At 40.8% G+C, this 19,113-nt stretch overlaps 1 long non-coding RNA gene across 3 annotated transcripts in view; it reads left to right on the forward strand.

The window, feature by feature from the left end:
• Window positions 1–19,113, forward strand: part of LOC133644250 (uncharacterized) — an 88,589-nt gene that overhangs the window by 41,499 nt on the left and 27,977 nt on the right. For all 3 annotated transcript variants that reach the window (XR_009824746.1, XR_009824747.1, XR_009824748.1), the window contains one exon: window positions 17,799–17,893. This is a non-coding gene — a long non-coding RNA (uncharacterized LOC133644250). The remainder of the gene's footprint in view (window positions 1–17,798; window positions 17,894–19,113) is intronic.

Raw genomic sequence — 19,113 nt, forward strand, 5'->3', positions numbered from 1 at the left:
CGCTTCGCTTAGTTTTGACACATAATATGGCGGACGGGTCGGTGACGTCATCGGAGACCAATCCCTGTGTCCCGGCGTTTGGGGAGGAGGGCGAGGTGACGTAGAGAGCAGCAGATATAAAGGAAGCAAACACTGGCCGTAATCTCAGCGAGCATCATGAGCCACAACACACAACACACAACACACACACACACACACACACACACACACACACACACACACACACACACACACACACACACACACACACACACACACACACAACATGCAATGATCCTTATTAAAAACAAACACACACTTGACCTCCATCTGCTCCGAGGCACCTTCAGCTTATTTGTGCGTGTGCGTGTGCGTGTGCGTGTGCGTGTGCGTGTGCGTGTGTGTGTGTGTGTGTGTGCGTGTGTGTGTGTGTGTGTGTGTGTATGTATGTGTGTGTGTGTGTGTGTGTGTGTGTGTTCACATCAGCCCTGTTGAGCAGCACACAGGTTGTGTTCACGGATCTTCGTCACCAGCTGTTGACAAAGAGGATGTGAAGTGAAGTGAATTATATTTATATAGCGCTTTTCTCTAGTGACTCAAAGCGCTTTTTACATAGTCAAAGCCAATATCTAAGTGACATTCAAACCGGTGCGGGTGGCACTGGGAGAAGGTGGGTAAAGTGGACACAACGGCAGTGACTTGGATGGCCGAAGCGGGAATCGAACCTGGAACCCTCCAAGTTGCTGGCACGGCCACTCTAGCAACCGATCTAATAATATGAATTTTTTTAAAAAAAAACGAAAGAAGATGTTGCGATGCCAAAAAATATCGACGTAATCATAGTAGTATCGACTAGATACGCTCTTGTACTTGGTATCATTACAGTGGATGTCAGGTGTAGATCCACCCATGGCGTTTGTTAACATTGTGACGCCGGTGAGCTACGGTGTGTAGTGAACCATGTTTAGCTATTCCTCGTCCTCCAGTGATAATGATACTTGTAAGTAACTTACTTTATTTGTCGCCATGGAGGCGAGGATTAGTGATTTAGAAGTAGCTAAAACACTGTGGATGAATGTTAGCCGCTAGCTAGCTAGCCATGTCTTAAAGCACCTCTTCCTGAGGGTGTTTCAGTGTTATAACTTCACCTTTATCGTCACTTTTTACACCAAAATGCGTCCAATCTCATTTTTGTATCTACACGCTGTGTCTGCTTGTAAGTACTCTGTGTGTGCGCGCTGCCGAACATGCTCCTCTGCTCGTAAAACTAGCAATGTCACCACGTGATGACACAGGAGGTGGTGCGGGACCGGTATATTTTAGAGGTGGTATAGTGATTCATTAGTATTGCGGTACTATACTAGTACAAAAAATAATAAATACGGCGTTTAATGGGGAACACCTAGGGGTAGACAGGTATTGTTTTCTGGCGCACATGACTGAGGAGAAGTATGGAGGAATGTTGGGGGTGAGGAGACGTGAGTAGCTGCAAGGGAGCAGGAGAGGACGGGGGAGGCGAGACTGAGAGTGGGCCTCCCACTGGGGCTGTTGTGGAGACGACAGAATGGGCTAATTACACAGACATCACACGCTTAGCATGCACAATGTGCTGCTTGTTTGTAGACCATCAGAGCTCCTCCGCCTGCTCACAGCAAGACCAAGAAGATCCTGGATGCGAGCTCACCTCAGTCGTCAGGTGAATAAAACATTGACATCTACCAGGGCGAGCCCCCAACACGGCGTCTCCCTCGCCGTCTTTCTGACGAGAGAGCGAGGACGCGCTCTACTTTCCAGCCTTTTTTAAAAGATAAAAACTCACGAGTGCTTAAACTTTAATAGCCAGAGAAGAAGAATGGCTGCGTGAGTGAATTTAAGCTGATTGTCTCTGAGGGACGCTCGCCTCGCAACTTTCAACCAAACACAATCTTTGATGTCAGATGATCCACTTTCTGATGGAGGGCGCCCAAAACCATGCGCTTTCCCCAGGTGACGCTCGTCACTGTCTTCACACCGGCCATCCATCCTTTTTCTACCGCTTGTCCCTTTTGGGGTGGCGGGGGGTGCTGCAGCCTATCTCAGCTGCATTCGGGCGGAAGGCGGTGTACACCCTGGACAAGTCACCACCTCATCACAGATAGACAGACAACATTCACACACTAGGGACCATTTAGTGTTGCCAATCAACCTATCCCCAGGTGCATGTCTTTGGAGGTGGGAGGAGCCTATCCCCAGGTGCATGTCTTTGGAGGTGGGAGGAGCCTATCCCCAGGTGCATGTCTTGGGAGGTGGGAGGAGCCTATCCCCAGGTGCATGTCTTTGGAGGTGGGAGGGGCCTATCCCCAGGTGCATGTATTTGGAGGTGGGAGGGGCCTATCCCCAGGGTGCATGTCTTTGGAGGTGGGAGGAGCCTATCCCCAGGTGCATGTCTTTGGAGGTGGGAGGGGCCTATCCCCAGGTGCATGTCTTTGGAGGTGGGAGGGGCCTATCCCCAGGTGCATGTCTTTGGAGGTGGGAGGGGCTTATCACCAGGTGCATGTCTTTGGAGGTGGGAGGGGCCTATCCCCATGTGCATGTCTTTGGAGGTGGGAGGGGCCTATCCCCAGGTGCATGTCTTGGGAGGTGGGAGGGGCCTATCCCCAGGTGCATGTCTTTGGAGGTGGGAGGGGCCTATCCCCAGGTGCATGTTTTTGGAGGTGGGAGGGGCCTATCCCCAGGTGCATGTTTTTGGAGGTGGGAGGAGCGTCCATGATAACGTTGCTTGGATGGCAACATATGTTTCTCCAAAAGCTGTATGTACCTTTCAGCATTAATGGTGCCTTCACAGATGTGTAAGTTACCCATGTCTTGGCCACTAATACACCCCCATACCATCACACATGCTGCCTTTTACACTTTCACCCTAGAACAGTCCGGATGGTTCTTTTCCTCTTTGGTCCGGAGGACACGACGTCCACAGTTTCCAAAAACAATTTGAAATGTGGACTCGTCAGACCACAGAACACTTTTCCACCTTGCACTAGTCCATCTTGGATGGGCTAAGATGGACGTTTCTGGGTGTTGTTGATAAATGGCTTTGGCTTTGCATAGTAGAGTTTTAACTTGCACTTACAGATGTAGCGACCAACTGTAGTTACTCAAAGTGGTTTTCTGAAGTGTTCCTGAGCCAATGTGGTGATATCCTTTACACACTGATGTCGCTTTTTGATGCAACCGCCTGAGGGATCGAAGGTCCATAATATAATTTTTTACGTGCAGTGATTTCTCCAGATTCTCTGAACCTTTCGATGATATTACGGAGCGTAGATGGTGAAATCCCTAAATTCCTTGCAACAGCTGGTTGAGAAATGTTGTTCTTCAACAATTTGCTCAGGCATTTGTTGACAAAGTGGTGACCCTCGCCCCGTCCTTGTTTGTGAACGACTGAGCATTTCACGGAAGCTGCTTTTATACCCAATCATGGCACCCACCTGTTCCCAATTAGCCTGTTCACCTGTGGGATGTTCCAAATAAGTCTTTGATGAGCATTCCTCAACTCTATCAGTCTTTTTTGCCACTTGTGCCAGCTTTTTGGAAACACGCTGCAGGCATCAAATTCCAACTGAGCTAATGTTTGCAAAAAATAACACATTTTTCCAGTGTGAACATTAAATATCTTGTCTTTGCGGTCTATTCAATTGAATATAAGTTGAAAAGCATTTGTTGTATTCAGTTTTTATTTACCATTTACACAACGTGACTACTTCACTGCTTTTGGGGTTTTCCTTTCATGAATTACCATGAATTGATTAACGTGGACCCCGACTTGAACAAGTTGAAAAACTTAATTGGGGTGTTATAATAGTAATAATTAGGGATGTCCGATAATGGCTTTTTGCCGATATCCGATATTCCGATATTGTCCAACTCTTTAATTACCGATACCGATATCAACCGATACCGATATCAACCGATATATGCAGTCGTGGAATTAACACATTATTATGCCTAATTTGGACAACCGGGTATGGTGAAGATAAGGTACTTTTTTTAAAAATTAGTAAAATAAGATAAATAAATTAAAAACATTTTCTTCAATAAAAAAGAAAGTACAACAATATAAAAACAGTTACATAGAAACTAGTAATGAATGAAAATTAGTAAAATTAACTGTTGAAGGTTAGTACTATTAGTGGAGCAGCAGCACGCACAATCATGTGTGCTTACGGACTGTATCCCTTGCAGACTGTATTGATATATATTGATATATAATGTAGGAAGCAGAATATTAATAACAGAAAGAAACAACCCTTTTGTGTGAATGAGTGTAAATGGGGGAGGGAGGTTTTTTGGGTTGGTGCACTAATTGTAAGTGTATCTTGTGTTTTTTATGTTGATTTAATTTAAAAAAAACACACAAAAAAACGATACCGATAATAAAAAAACAGATACCGATAATTTCCGATATTACATTTTAACGCATATATCGGCCGATAATATCGGCAGGCCGATATTATCGGACATCTCTAGTAATAATAGATTGTATTTGTAAAAAGCACTTTACATTGAGCTATCAACCTCAAAGTGCTACAGTGTATTAAAAAAAATAATAAAATAAAAAGATAATATAAAAAATAAAAAATAAAACCAGCACGCATACATCTAAAAAAAGGCTTTATTAAAAAGAAGGATGGATGCTTTTTTAAAGGCATCCACAGTCTGTGGTGCCCTCAGGTGGTCAGGGAGAGCGTTCCACAGACTGGGACCGGCGGAGCAGAAAGCCCGGTCTCCCATTGTTCATAGCTTTGTCCTCGGAGGTTGGAGGAGGTTAGTCTGTCCGGAGCTGAGGTGTCTACTAATAGAAGTTTCAATCAATCAATCAATCAATCAATCAATCAATCAATCAATCAATCAATCAATCAATCAATCAATCAATAAAAAAAAACAACTTTTGAGAGTGTGAAAAGGCAACAACTCCAGAGTGGCTAATTGTTGATGCTAATACAAACAAGCGCCTCCCAGGTTGAGTCGTCCGGTAATCCCACTTCTGGTCCTGCCTCATGTCGTCGGCGAAGGCGCCTTCCCCGGCCCGCCGCGGCCTCACCCGCTCGCCCTTTGATCAGGAAGCGTAGCGCCGTCGCCCGCTTTAGCGCCGTCACTTCTCATTTGGCTGGTGTCACTTTGATGTGAGCGCGCATTCTTTTATCGAGAGCCGCGTCGGGCCCGCCTTGCTTCCACTCAGCGCTCGTTAATGAATAATTTACCTGAGTGGATTCTTCCCCTCCATGCGCCCCACAGGCAGGAGGTCGCTGCCAGCCACACAGAGGGGGGTAGGGGGGGCGTATAAATAGCTTATCATGCCCCTCGCTGGTGCCGGTGACATCTGTCCGCTCCATATGGCGCCCTGTTCCGGTTCCCACCAAAAGTCAATACCACGCCTGTCGACCGTCTAACGGGTCAGCAAGGCAGCACACACAGCCAGTGACTAGGATGGCAGAAGCGGGGATCGAACCTGGAACACCTCAAGTTGCCGGCACGGCCACTCTACCAACCGAGCTATACCGGTACAAAAGCGCTATACAGGTACAACCCATTTACCATTTACATACACAGTCTCCAAGGCAGGAAGTATCCAGTAACAAACGTGTCCGCACCATGTCAACGTAGAACAAAAGTGTGGCAGTGTTTACACGTCGACAAACAATAAGCCTTGTTTCATACCGTACTTCTTGGAATGATGGCGACAAGACCTAAGTTTGTGGTCAAGTCATTCACAAAAGGTAAACACGGTGAGCTAGCAGCTACGCGACAGCTAAGCACACAATAGCCCTCAAGCGAGACATGCGTAGTAATCGTTGAACAATATTGCGGTGTAAAATCTGTCGATATAAACAAGTGTCAAATAATTATAGTGGCATATTACTTACACATACAAAGTCTCCAAGGCAGGAAGTATCCAGTAACAAACGTGTCCGCACCATGTCAACGTAGAACAAAAGTATGGCAGTGTTTACACGTCGACAAACAATAAGCCTTGTTTCATACCGTACTTCTTGGAATGATGGCGACAATACGTAAATTTGCGGTCAAGTCCTTCACAAAAGGTAAACACGGCGAGCTAGCAGCTATGCAGCAGCTAAGCACACAATAGCCCTCAAGCGAGACACGCGTGATAATCGTTGAACAATATTGCGGTGTAAAATCTGTCAGTATAAACAAGTGTCAAATAATTATAGTGGCATATTACCTACACATACAAAGTCTCCAAAGCAGGAAGCATCCGGTAACAAACGTGTCCGCACCATGTCAACATAGAACAAAAGTATGGCAATTTTTACACGTCGACAAACAATAAGCGTTGTTTCATACCGTACTTCTTGGAATGATGGCGACAATACGTAAGTTTGTGGTCAAGTCATTCACAAAAGGTAAACACGGTGAGCTAGCAGCTACGCGGCAGCTAAGCACACAATAGCCCTCAAGCGAGACATGCGTTGTAATGGTTGAACAATATTGCGGTGTAAAATCTGTCAATATAAACAAGTGTCAAATAATTATAGTGGCATATTACTTACACATACAAAGTCTCCAAGGCAGGAAGTATCCGGTAACAAACGTGTCCGCACCATGTCAACATAGAACAAAAGTATGGCAATTTTTACACGTCGACAAACAATAAGCCTTGTTTCATACCGTACTTCTTGGAATGATGGCGACAATACGTAAATTTGCGGTCAAGTCATTCACAAAAGGTAAACACGGCGAGCTAGCAGCTACACGACAGCTAAGCACACAATAGCCCTCAAGCGAGACATGCGTTGTAATGGTTGAACAATATTCCGGTGTAAAATCTGACTATATGAACAAGTGTTAAATAATTATAGTGGCATATTACTTACACATACAAAGTCTCCAAGGCAGGAAGTATCCGGTAACAAACGTGTCCGCAGCATTGTTAACGTAGAACAAAAGTATGGCAATATTTACACGTCGACAAACAATAAGCGTTGTTTCATACCGTACTTCTTGGAATGATGGCAACAAGACCTAAGTTTGTGGTCAAGTCATTCACAAAAGGTAAACACGGCGAGCTAGCAGCTACGCGACAGCTAAGCACACAATAGCCCTCAAGTGAGACACGTGTAGTAATCGTTGAACAATATTGTGGTGTAAAATCTGACTATATGAACAAGTGTCAAATAATTATAGTGGCATACTACTTACACATACAAAGTCTCCAAGGCATGAAGTATCCAGTAACAAACGTGTCCGCAGCATTGTCAACGTAGAACAAAAGTATGGCAATGTTTACACGTCGACAAACAATAAGCGTTGTTTCATACCGTACTTCTTGGAATGATGGCAACAAGACCTAAGTTTGTGGTCAAGTCATTCACAAAAGGTAAACACGGCGAGCTAGCAGCTACGCGACAGCTAAGCACACAATAGCCCTCAAGTGAGACACGTGTAGTAATCGTTGAACAATATTGTGGTGTAAAATCTGACTATATGAACAAGTGTCAAATAATTATAGTGGCATACTACTTACACATACAAAGTCTCCAAGGCATGAAGTATCCAGTAACAAACGTGTCCGCAGCATTGTCAACGTAGAACAAAAGTATGGCAATGTTTACACGTCGACAAACAATAAGCGTTGTTTCATACCGTACTTCTTGGAATGATGGCGACAATACGTACATTTGCGGTCAAGTCATTCACAAAAGGTAAACACGGCGAGCTAGCAGCTACGCAGCAGCTAAGCACACAATAGCCCTCAAGCGAGACATGCGTGATAATCGTTGAACAATATTGCGGTGTAAAATCTGTCAATATAAACAAGTGTCAAATAATTATAGTGGCATATTACTTACACAGCGTAAGTCAAAGTCAGCATCGCACTGCCTTCAAAATAATCTTAAATGCCATGCGGTCACTGAATGCTACATGTTTGCTGACATCTTGTGGACAATGTGAGTAAATTAGATCAATGACTCTCAAAAGTAGCACAGCATTTACTTATATGACACAATCCAAACAACCTTCCCTAGTCATGGTGCGAAAAAATAAATAATGCAATGGTTCTTTTCCTCTTTGGTCCTGGGCACCGAACGTCCACAGTTTTCAAAAGCAATTTGAAATGTGGACTCGTCAGACCACAGAACACTTTTCCACTTTGCATCAGTCCGTCTTAGATGAGCTCGAGCGTTTCTGGGTGTTGTTGATAAATGGCTTTCGCTTTGTACAGTTTTAACTTGCACTTACAGACGTAGCGACCAACTGTAGTTACTGACAGTGGTTTTCTGAAGGGTTCCTGAGCCCATGTGGTGATGTCCTTTACACACCGATGTCGCTTTTTGATGCAGTACCGCCTGATGGGTCGAAGGTGCGTAATATCATGGCTTACGTGCAGTGATTTCTCCAGATTCTCTGAACCTTTTGATGATATTACGGAGCGTAGATGGTGAAATCCCTAAATTCCTTGCAAAATGTTGTTGTTCAACAATTTGCTCACGTTTTGTTGACAAAGTGGTGACCCTCGCCCCGTCCTTGTTTGTGAACGACTGAGCATTTCACGGAAGCTGCTTTTATACCCAATCATGGCACCCACCTGTTCCCAATTAGCCCGTTCACCTGTGGGACGTTCCAAATAAGTCTTTGATGAGCATTCCTCAACTCTCTGTCTTTTTTGCCACTTGTGCCAGCTTTTTTGGAAACATGCTGCAGGCATCAAATTCCAAATGAGCTAATATTTGCCAAAAATAACACCTTTTTCCAGTTCCAACGTTAAATATGTTGTCTTTGCAGTCTATTCAATTGAATATAAGTTGAAAAGGATTTGTTGTATTCTCTTTTTATTTACCATTTACACAACGTGACAACTTCACTGCTTTTGGGGTTTGCATAACATTTTGGGCATTTTTATGTGGAGATTCCACAATGTGAATGTGTGTGTGTGTGTGCGTGGGCGTGTGTGTGTGTGTGTGGTTTATAAAAAGTTGCTCTTGACCTGCTCATGAACACACACACACACACACACACACGCACACACACACACACACACACACACACACACACACACACACACACACACACACACACACACACAGAGGCCAGTGTGGGAGGTTAGTTGTGCCCTGTGGCGAGCGATCGGGCGTCAGGATCTCCCCGAGAGACCACACCAGCCTTGGTTTTCACACCTCATGAATATGGAGGCCAAAGGACCCCTCAGGTCACGCGGAGGACGACATGTTTGCTCCTCTTCATATCGATTACATCACGCCACCTGGTGTAAAGTCCAGTGTAAAAAAACAAACAAAACAAAAAACAATCAAAGAAGTGAACGAAAACGAGCAAAGTCGCTGAGGAGCAGCTACAGTACGTATACGGCAGACCTGGGCATTCTGCGGCCCGCGGGCCGCATCCGGCCCTTTGTGCGTCCCTGTCTGGCCCGCGTGAGGCCAATTATAAATTACAAAATAAATTTAAAAAAGTATCTATGTCGAGTGTGCAATACAACGGTGCTGCTTTTGTTTTGAAAATCGTTATTTGTATTACTTCCGTGTGGACGTATGCGTGTGCAAATAAAGTTGAAAAAACATCTATGTCGTGCGCGCGATACAACTGTGCTGCTTTTATTTTGAAAAGTATTATTTATGGGCGTGTGTCCGTGTGTAACCTGCGAGTGAAGGTGCACATGCAGCGACAAGCGATGCACGGTTTACACCCGAGACGCTAAAAAGAGAAAAGTTGATGAGGAATGGCGTGTTTTCAACAAGACATGGACTGCCAAGCAACGTTCCCTCTAAGGTGCGTGCCTGCGCAATCGCGCACTGCTCAAGCGTCCGCTGCGCGCAGCAAATATATGCCGCGCACCAAATCAAATCCCATCTGAATTCTAAACAAAATAAACATATTTATTCTGTGTAATTTTGCAATGCAACTTTGAGTGACAGTGACAACAAGCGGCCTTAACGGTGTTCGTCAACACCGTTCAATTGAACACCGTTCAATTATTGTAACGTCTATGGAGATGCTTCGAGGACAGGAATTATATCGATCACTTTATTGAGCAAAACTGTTTATATTCGGACATAACCACACCAAAAACATGAGTTTTCACACTTCTATCTGGAAAAACTAGTCATTTTCTGCCGTACAAAGCAGGCCAAAAGCAACTTGTCATCTGTCACCAACACGCATAGCACTAAACCACTGCTGCGTTTATGGCCACACAAAAAGTCGGACAACTCAAACACCACACAAAGTTACACTATGACTCCTCAGTCATACGTGTGCTTATTTTACTGTCATTTATTATTAATGTTAATTTATTTATATTAGTCATGGAATGCTGTTACACACACTATGTTGAAGTATTACTATTATTATTATTATTATTATTATTTATCTTACGGTATGTATCAAAAATAATATTGAGCAAAATTTAATTGAAATATTATCGATGTGGCCCTCCAGCAGTGCTCGGGTTGCTCATGCGGCCCCCGGTAAAAATTAATTGCCCACCCCTGGTATATGGTGTCCTGCCACAACTCCCGCCTCTTTTTGTAGACGTGCCGGTCGATGTTCCTGGAGCCAAGAATCCTTGTGGGTTTCCTACTAAAAATTGGCATACCTTCAAATCCAGAAAACGGCGTACAGATGTTTACGTGGCTGGCCACGCCCCCTTCTGAATACCCAAATCATGCAGAAAAGTAGACATGTGCCTGAGAGCCGCACCCTCTGCCCAATCACACGTCAGTGGGCGGGGCTTCTTTCTCGTCCGAGAACTGAACACGGGCTGAAATAAAAAATAATAAACGGTCGGGTCGGGAAGAAGGAGATGAGGAAGACTTGATGTGGCCATAACAAGTAGAAGAGAGCTCAAGTAGTGTTGTCCCGATACCAATATTTTGGTACCGGTATGTATTTCCATACGTTTTGATACTTTTCTAAATAAAGGGGACCGCAAAAAAATGTCATTATTGGCTTTATTTGAACAAAAAATGTTAGTGTACATGAAACATATGTTTATTATTGTCATTTAGTCCTTAAATAAAATAGTGAACATACTAGACAACTTGTCTTTTAGTAGTAAGTAAACAAACAAAGACTCCTAATTAGTCTATGCAGTAACATATTGTGTCATTTATACACCTATTATTTTGTACACATTATGAGGGACAAACTGTAAAAATTGATTATTAATCAACTTGTTCATTTACTGTTAATATCTGCTTATTTTCTGTTTCAACATGTTCCATCTACACTTCTGTTAAAATGTAATAATCACTTATTCGTCTCTTCTTTGATACTTGACATTAGTTTTGGATGATACCACACATTTAGGTATGGATCCGATACCAAGTAGTTACAGGATCATACATTGGTCATATTCAAAGTCCTCATGTGTCCAGGGACGTATTTACTGACTTTATAAACATAATATGAATTTTTTTTTCAAAGGAAAAAAGATTTTGTCACGATAAAAAATATAGATGTAATCATAGTAGTATCGACTAGATACGCTCTTGTACTTGGTATCATTACAGTGGATGTCAGGTGTAGATCCACCCATGGCATTTGTTTACATTTTGACGCCGGTGAGCTATTGTATCCTCCTACGGTGTGTAGTGAAGCATGTTTAGCTATTCCTCTTCCTCCAGTGATAATAGTACATGTAAGAAACTTACTTTATTTGTCGCCATGGAGACGAGGATTAGTGATTTAGAAGTAGCTAAAACACTGCCGACTGCGGATGGATGTTAGCTGTTGTGTCTTTTGTTTTTTCCTATATTAAATGCCTTTTACCTGCGTAACAGACAGTATTTTAATTTTTTTTTTTTTTACATAAGAATGGTTTATCTAAACCGGAGTAAGACAGCAATGGGAAGATTTTGTTTTCCAGGGAGCTAAATACCTACTTCACAAAAAGTGATCCCCTACTTTCGCCACTTCTAGCTGTTTTTGTGAACAAAGCACAGGTTTGATGCCGGATTCTCCAGTTTTCATTTAATTACCGTATGTTTTGGACTATAGAGTGCATATAGTATGTATATAGATCAGGGGTCACCAACCTTTTTAATACCAAGAGCTACTTCTTGGGTAGTGATTAATGCGGAGGGCTACCAGTTTGATACACACTTAAATAAATTGCCAGAAATAGCCAATTTGCTCAATTTACCTTTAACTCTATGTTATTATTAATAATTAATGATATTTATACTTAATTGAACGGTTTAAAAGAGGAGAAAACATGAAAAAAAAGACAATTACATTTTGAAACATAGTTTATCTTCAATTTCGACTCTTTAAAATTCAAAATTCAACCGAAAAAAAGAAGAGAAAAACTTAAAAAAATAATTTATGGAACATCATTAGTAATTTTTCCTGATTAAGATTAATTTTAGAATATGATGACATGTTTTAAATAGGTTAAAATCCAATCTACACTTTGTTAGAATATATAACAAATTGGACCAAGCTATATTTCTAACAAAGACAAATCATTATTTCTTCTAGATTTTCCAGAACAAAATTTTTAAAATCAATTCAAAAGACTTTGAAATAAGATTTAAATTTGATTCTACAGACTTTCTAGATTTGCCAGAATCATTTTTTTGAATTTTAATCATAATAAGTTTGAAGAAATATTTCACAAATATTCTTCGTCGAAAAAACAGAAGCTAAAATGAAGAATTAAATTAAAATGTATTTATTATTCTTTATAATAAAAAAATAAAAAAATTACTTGAACATTGATTTAAATTGTCAGGAAAGAAGAGGAAGGAATTTCAAAAGTAAAAAGGTATATGTGTTTAAAAATCCTAAAAACATTTTTAAGGTTGTATTTTTTCTCTAAAATTGTCTTTCTGAAAGTTATAAGAAGCAAAGTAAAAAAATAAATTAATTTATTTAAACAAGTGAAGACCAAGTCTTTAAAATATTTTCTTGGATTTTCAAATTCTATTTGAGTTTTGTCTCTCTTAGAATTAAAAATGTCGGGCAAAGTGAGACCAGCTTGCTAGTAAATAAATACAATTTAAAAAATAGAGGCAGCTCACTGGTAAGTGCTGCTATTTGAGCTATTTTTTAGAACAGGCCGGCGGGCTACTCATCTGGTCCTTACGGGCTACCTGATGCCCGCGGGCACCGCGTTGGTGACCCCTGATATAGAGTGTATGTATATGTGCATAAATATATACATAAACATATATATAAATATATATTAATATATATATGTATGTACCGTATTTTGACACCGGCATATAAGCCACACCCACTAAATTTTGTAATATTTTTTTTGCCCACATATTAGCCGCAGCGGACTGTAAACCGCAGATATATACCTTGTGAAAATAGGTATTTAAACAGAAAATTTTTAAACGTTTATTTACATACCGTAATTGTTTCCTAGCACGGCAGTAAAACGGCCGATCAAACAAAACAGAGGTCATCGTCATGGACCCACTAGCTGCGGAAGCTAGCTCTCCAATCAGCTAAACGGACTTAATAAGTCCATGGTGACGTTTTGGTGAATTTACTGGGGAATTTGTGGAAGTGGAACAATAGACAAAATGTCATTATAAGTTAATAATACTGACAAAGACACTTGTCAACGTGTTAGAATATCAGCTAATGGTAACAATGCTCTCTTCATTACATTATGAAAAACAAAATGATGGCTGGTTGAGCAACAATCGTGTTCCCATGTTTAGTTTTTACTAATTTTTACTAATTAGTTCTTATCTAGTTTACACTTTGTGTTATTATTATTATTATTATTGGCTTTTGTCTAGATTGCACTTTGTCTGTATTATTACTATTGTCATTATTATCGACTCTTCTTCGCCTCATTCTTTTTATTTTCCTATTTTAATGTTAGATCTGAGTTGTTGTTGTTGGGGACAAGTGTTGTAAATTAGCTTTGGCTACAAACACTATGATGCATACATACATATATATATACATACATACATACATTTATACATATATATACATATATATATATATATATATATATATATATATATATATATATATATATATATATATACATATATACATACATATATATATATATATATATATATATATATATATATATATATATATATATATATATATATATATATATATATATATATACATACATACATACATATATATATATATATATATATATATATATATATATATATATACATACATACATACATACATACATACGTATTTATGTATGTATGTATGTATGTATGTATGTATGTATGTATGTATGTATGTATGTATGTATGTATGTATGTATGTATGTATGTATGTATGTATATATATATATATATATATATATATATATATATATATATATATATATATATATATATATATATATATATATATATATATATATATATATATATATATATATATATGTATATATGTATATAATAGCATGTACAAATATGTATTTAAACACTCCTGGCATCACACATGGGACAGTTTAGTTTTAGTTATATTGTAAAACTTACAAACGTTGCTTTGTGTGACAAATGAAGAATCCAAACGAGTAGAAACGCTGTGGACCGCTAAAAGACGGAACTTCCGGTTGAAAGCGCAGTCTAAACAATAGGGCAATGCAGCACCTGCCGTGAGCGAACCCTTCCAAAAGATGGCGCCACAGCACAAACAATACCACACGTGTTCCGCTGTACTGCTCGTTTTATTGTGTAAGTATTTGCATAATGACCGTCAGCGAAGAAAAGTCTGTATATTAGCCGCGCAGTTTTATAAGTCGCGGGGTTCAAAGCGTTGGGAAAAAAGTAGCGGATTGTAGTCTGGAATTTAGGGTACATCCTGCAGGAAGCAAGCGTTTTGGCCAAGAGGAGAAGAAAACCGATTTAACCCTCTATACACTGCAAAAAGTCTGTGTTCAAAAACAAGGGAAAAAATACAAAAATGAGGGGTATTTTACTTGAACTAAGCAAAATTATCTGCCAATAGAACAAGAAAAAATCTGGCTTGTCAAGACTTTCCAAAACAAGTAAAATTAGCTAACTTCAATGAACCCAAAAATAGCTTAAAATAAGTATATTCTCACTAATAACAAGTGCACTTTTCTTGGTAGAAAAAACAAACATGAGACCTTTTTTCTCAATATGTTGAAAAATATTCAAAAAAATAAATAAATAAATAAAAAAATAAAAAAATTCTTAAATTAAGTAAATGCTAGTGCCAGTATCTTGACATAATGATATGGACTCCAAAAAATGTTTTATTGTAATTTTGAAGAATTTGCCTGAATGTGCATGAAATATTTCTGTTCAAAATTGTTTGAAATGTCACATGTTAAATGTTTAAAATATTAACTGTCAGTTTGCTGTACCGTGCCAACTGTACTACTATATGAGTACCGTATTTTTCGGACTATAAGTCGCAGTTTTTTTCATAGTTTGGCCGGGGGTGCGATTTATACTCTGGAGCGACTTATGTGTGAAATTATTAACACATTAGCGTAAAATATCAAATAATATTATTAAGAAGCGACACAGAGGAAGAAGATTTCATGGGATTTAGCGATTAGGAGTGACAGATTGTTTGGTAAACGTATAGCATGTTCTATATGTTATAGTTATTTGAATGACTCTTACCATAATATGTTACGTTAACATACCAGTTGCTTATTTATGCCTCATATAACGTACACTTATTCAGCCTGTTGTTCACTATTCTTTAGACATTTTAAATTGCCTTTCAAATGTCTATTCTTGGTGTTGGCTTTTATCAAATACATTTCCCCCCAAAAAATGCGACTTATTGTTGATGTTTTTTCCTTCTTTATTATGCATTTTCGGCCGGTGCGACTTATACTCCGGAGCGACTTATACTCCGAAAAATACGGTACGTCTTTTCTATTGTTTCATTGAAAATAAAACAGCAAAGTCCATTTGGCTGTCATCTGTTTAAATTATTGAGACACACTTGTGTCAAAGTCCATCCATCCATCCATTTTCTACCGCTTGTCCCTTTTGGGGTCGCGGGGGGGTGCTGGAGCCTATCTCAGCTGCATTCGGGCGGAAGGCGGGGTACACCCTGGACAAGTCGCCACCTCATCACAGGGCCAAAGTGTGTGTCAAAGTCATGATTTTTTATTTCATGCTTGAAATAAGAAACTCTTACTTTAAAAAAGTAGTTTTATACTTGCGAGTGTTGATGACACAGCTTTGCAACTTGATATTCTAGTTTTTTACTCAGTATAGGTCATCACATCTCAGCAACAAGCTGTAATATCTTACTGAGATCTTTTAGGACCAAAACCCTTAAAACAAGTAAAACACTCTAACATAAAATCTTATGTATGGCCGCACAAGTCCCGGGATGCCCAACATGTCCATAACACACCCAGCCGAGTCCCACGGGGGAGGGGGGGGGGGATAAAAGTTGGAAAAGTCAGCAAAAGTCCCAAAAATGTTCAAAATACCTACCCAGGTTCGAGTCCCACAAGTCCCGCCGCCGGCCGGGATGCCCAAATTGTCCAAGTCCCACGGGAAGGCGGGGAGAAAAGTGAGAAAAGTCGGTAAAATGTTCAAAAATCACACCCCGGGTTCGTTCCATGTGGGACTCCAACCTGGGTAGGTATTTAGAACATTTTTGGGACTTTTGCCAACTTTTGCAACTTTTATCCACTCCCCTCCCCATGGGACTCGGCTGGGTGTGTTATGGACATTTTGGGCATCCTGGGACTTGTGGGACTCGAACCTTGGTAGGTATTTTGAATATTTTTGGGGACTTTTGACGACTTTTCTCACTTTTCTCCCCCACTTCCCGTGGGACTTTGCTGGGTGCGTTTTAGACATTTTTTGCATCCCGGGACTTGTGCGGCCTGCGGCGGCACTCGTGGGACTGGAACCCGGGGAGGTATTTTGGACAAAATTGGGACTTTTGACCATTTTGGCCGCCTTTTCCCCCTCTTCTTCCCTGCCTTCCTGTGCACCATTGCTGGGTGTGTTTTGGACATTTGGACAAAAATAGTTTCAAGCATGTTTTACTCAATATAGCTCATCAAATCTCAGCAACAAGCTGTAATATCTTACTGAGATCATTTAGGACCAAAACACTTAAAACAAGTAAAACACTCTAACATCAAATCTGCTTAGTGAGAAGAATTATCTTATCAAACAGAAAATAAGCAAATATCACCCTTATTTGAGATATTTAATCTTACTTAGATTTCACTTTTTGCAGTGTACAACTTGACATTTTTGGAGTAATGTAAAAAAAGAAACTAACTTTCTATGGCAGCCCGTGTAGCTAGTCGGGCCTGGATTGTGCGCCGATGCCGTCCCTGACATGGGAGCATAAACATAACATTAGCAATGCAAACATCGGAGCCATCCAGAGTCGACTTTTCACACGCTTAATGCGTCGCCGTCGTCAACATCCTCGGGATGAACGCGGAAGGAGAGAGCGGCGAGAAAGGAAAAAGCGACTTGGCAGCTCATGTGTTTAATTATAAGACGCGCCGTTCGCCTTCAATCCGCCGCCTGTTGTGTGCGAGCGCTCGCATGCGCACACCCACTCCTTCCCCAGGCTGCCGTCACCCACAGAAAGGTTTTAATCATATTCGCGCGCCGCGAAGACGGAGAGCGAGTGGGCGTGCGCGCGGCACGTTGTTAGCGCTCCCGTCGCAAACAAGCCGTCTCCTTTTGACGGAGACAACTCAGCATTTTTTTTTAAAGCAGGTCAGGTGCGGGAGCTGTCGCCTCGTGTGCAACTTCTGAAAACTTTGATGCGTAACTCAGGTCCCCCCACACCCCCCCCGCCATTAATTTGTGCCTCCCTCCCTGCAGGCTGGCAGCTTACAAGCCACCGGCGGCGGTAATGGATGAGACGGCGGCGGAAGATTGAAGATGTCCGCCTCACCTCGGAGGGCAAAGCCATCAGGGTGAGTAACGGTGGAAGGCAAACAGCCTCAGCTTCCCCCCCGCTCTCCTTCAGCCACTGCCTCCCACTCAACAAAATGAGGCCTGAGCGTCTCCATTGTGTTTATGGCCTCAAGTGGAGCCAATGATGCGTTTGTGTCTGCTGGGAAATAGCAAATGTCTCACTCGCGCCTCACAAGTGATTGGAATCACACCGTAACTTTAAATTAGGTGTTGGTTCTGAGCCATTGGCAGATGTTTACAAAGCAACATCTACTCCAAGAGTGTCCAAACTATGGCCAGAATGCGGCGCTTAGCCCGCAATATGACCTGGAGCGTTCATATCATATACAAATAACCAGCACAACCACACAGTCTCCATCTGGTGGCCAACGATAGTAACTCAACCGTTAATCTGACATCACACGGACAAAGACAGGACCTTCTGGAGGAAAGTTCTGTGGTCAGATTGGCCACAACACCCAGCAATATGTTTGGAGGAGAAAAGGTAGGGCCTTTAATCCCAGGAACACCATCCCTACCGTCAAGCATGGTGGTGGTAGTATTATGCTCTGGGCCTGTCTTGCTGCCAGTGGAACTTGTCAGGTTCAAACACAGATGACATCTATTAAACAAGACAAGAAGCAAAGAATTAAATGGAGACAGAATTCAATTTGGCTCAATTTGAGGAGAGACGCCTGGACACTGTACCCTCGGACAGTGTCTCAGCACGCTCTGGCGAAAGATTGTTCGCCACTAGAGATGGCCGATATATGCGTTAAAATGTAATATCGGAAATTATCGGTATCGGTTTTTTTATTATCGGTATCGTTTTTTGTTTTTATTTTTATTTTTTTATTTTTTATTTTTTAAAATTAAATCCACATAAAAAACACAAGATACACTTACAATTAGTGCACCAACCCAAAAAACCTCCCTCCCCCATTTACACTCATTCACACAAAAGGGTTGTTTCTTTCTGTTATTAATATTCTGCTTCCTACATTATATATCAATATATATCAATACAGTCTGCAAGGGATACAGTCCGTAAGCACACATGATTGTGCGTGCTGCTGCTCCACTAATAGTACTAACCTTTAACACTTCATTTTACTAATTTTCATTCATTACTAGTTTCTATGTAACTGTTTTTATATTGTTGTACTTTCTTTTTTATTCAAGAAAATGTTTTTTATTTATTTATCTTATTTTACTAATTTTTTTAAAAAGTACCTTATCT

The sequence above is a fragment of the Entelurus aequoreus genome, linkage group LG27 (assembly GCF_033978785.1).
Source record: "Entelurus aequoreus isolate RoL-2023_Sb linkage group LG27, RoL_Eaeq_v1.1, whole genome shotgun sequence".
In the NCBI taxonomy this organism is placed as follows: domain Eukaryota; kingdom Metazoa; phylum Chordata; class Actinopteri; order Syngnathiformes; family Syngnathidae; genus Entelurus; species Entelurus aequoreus.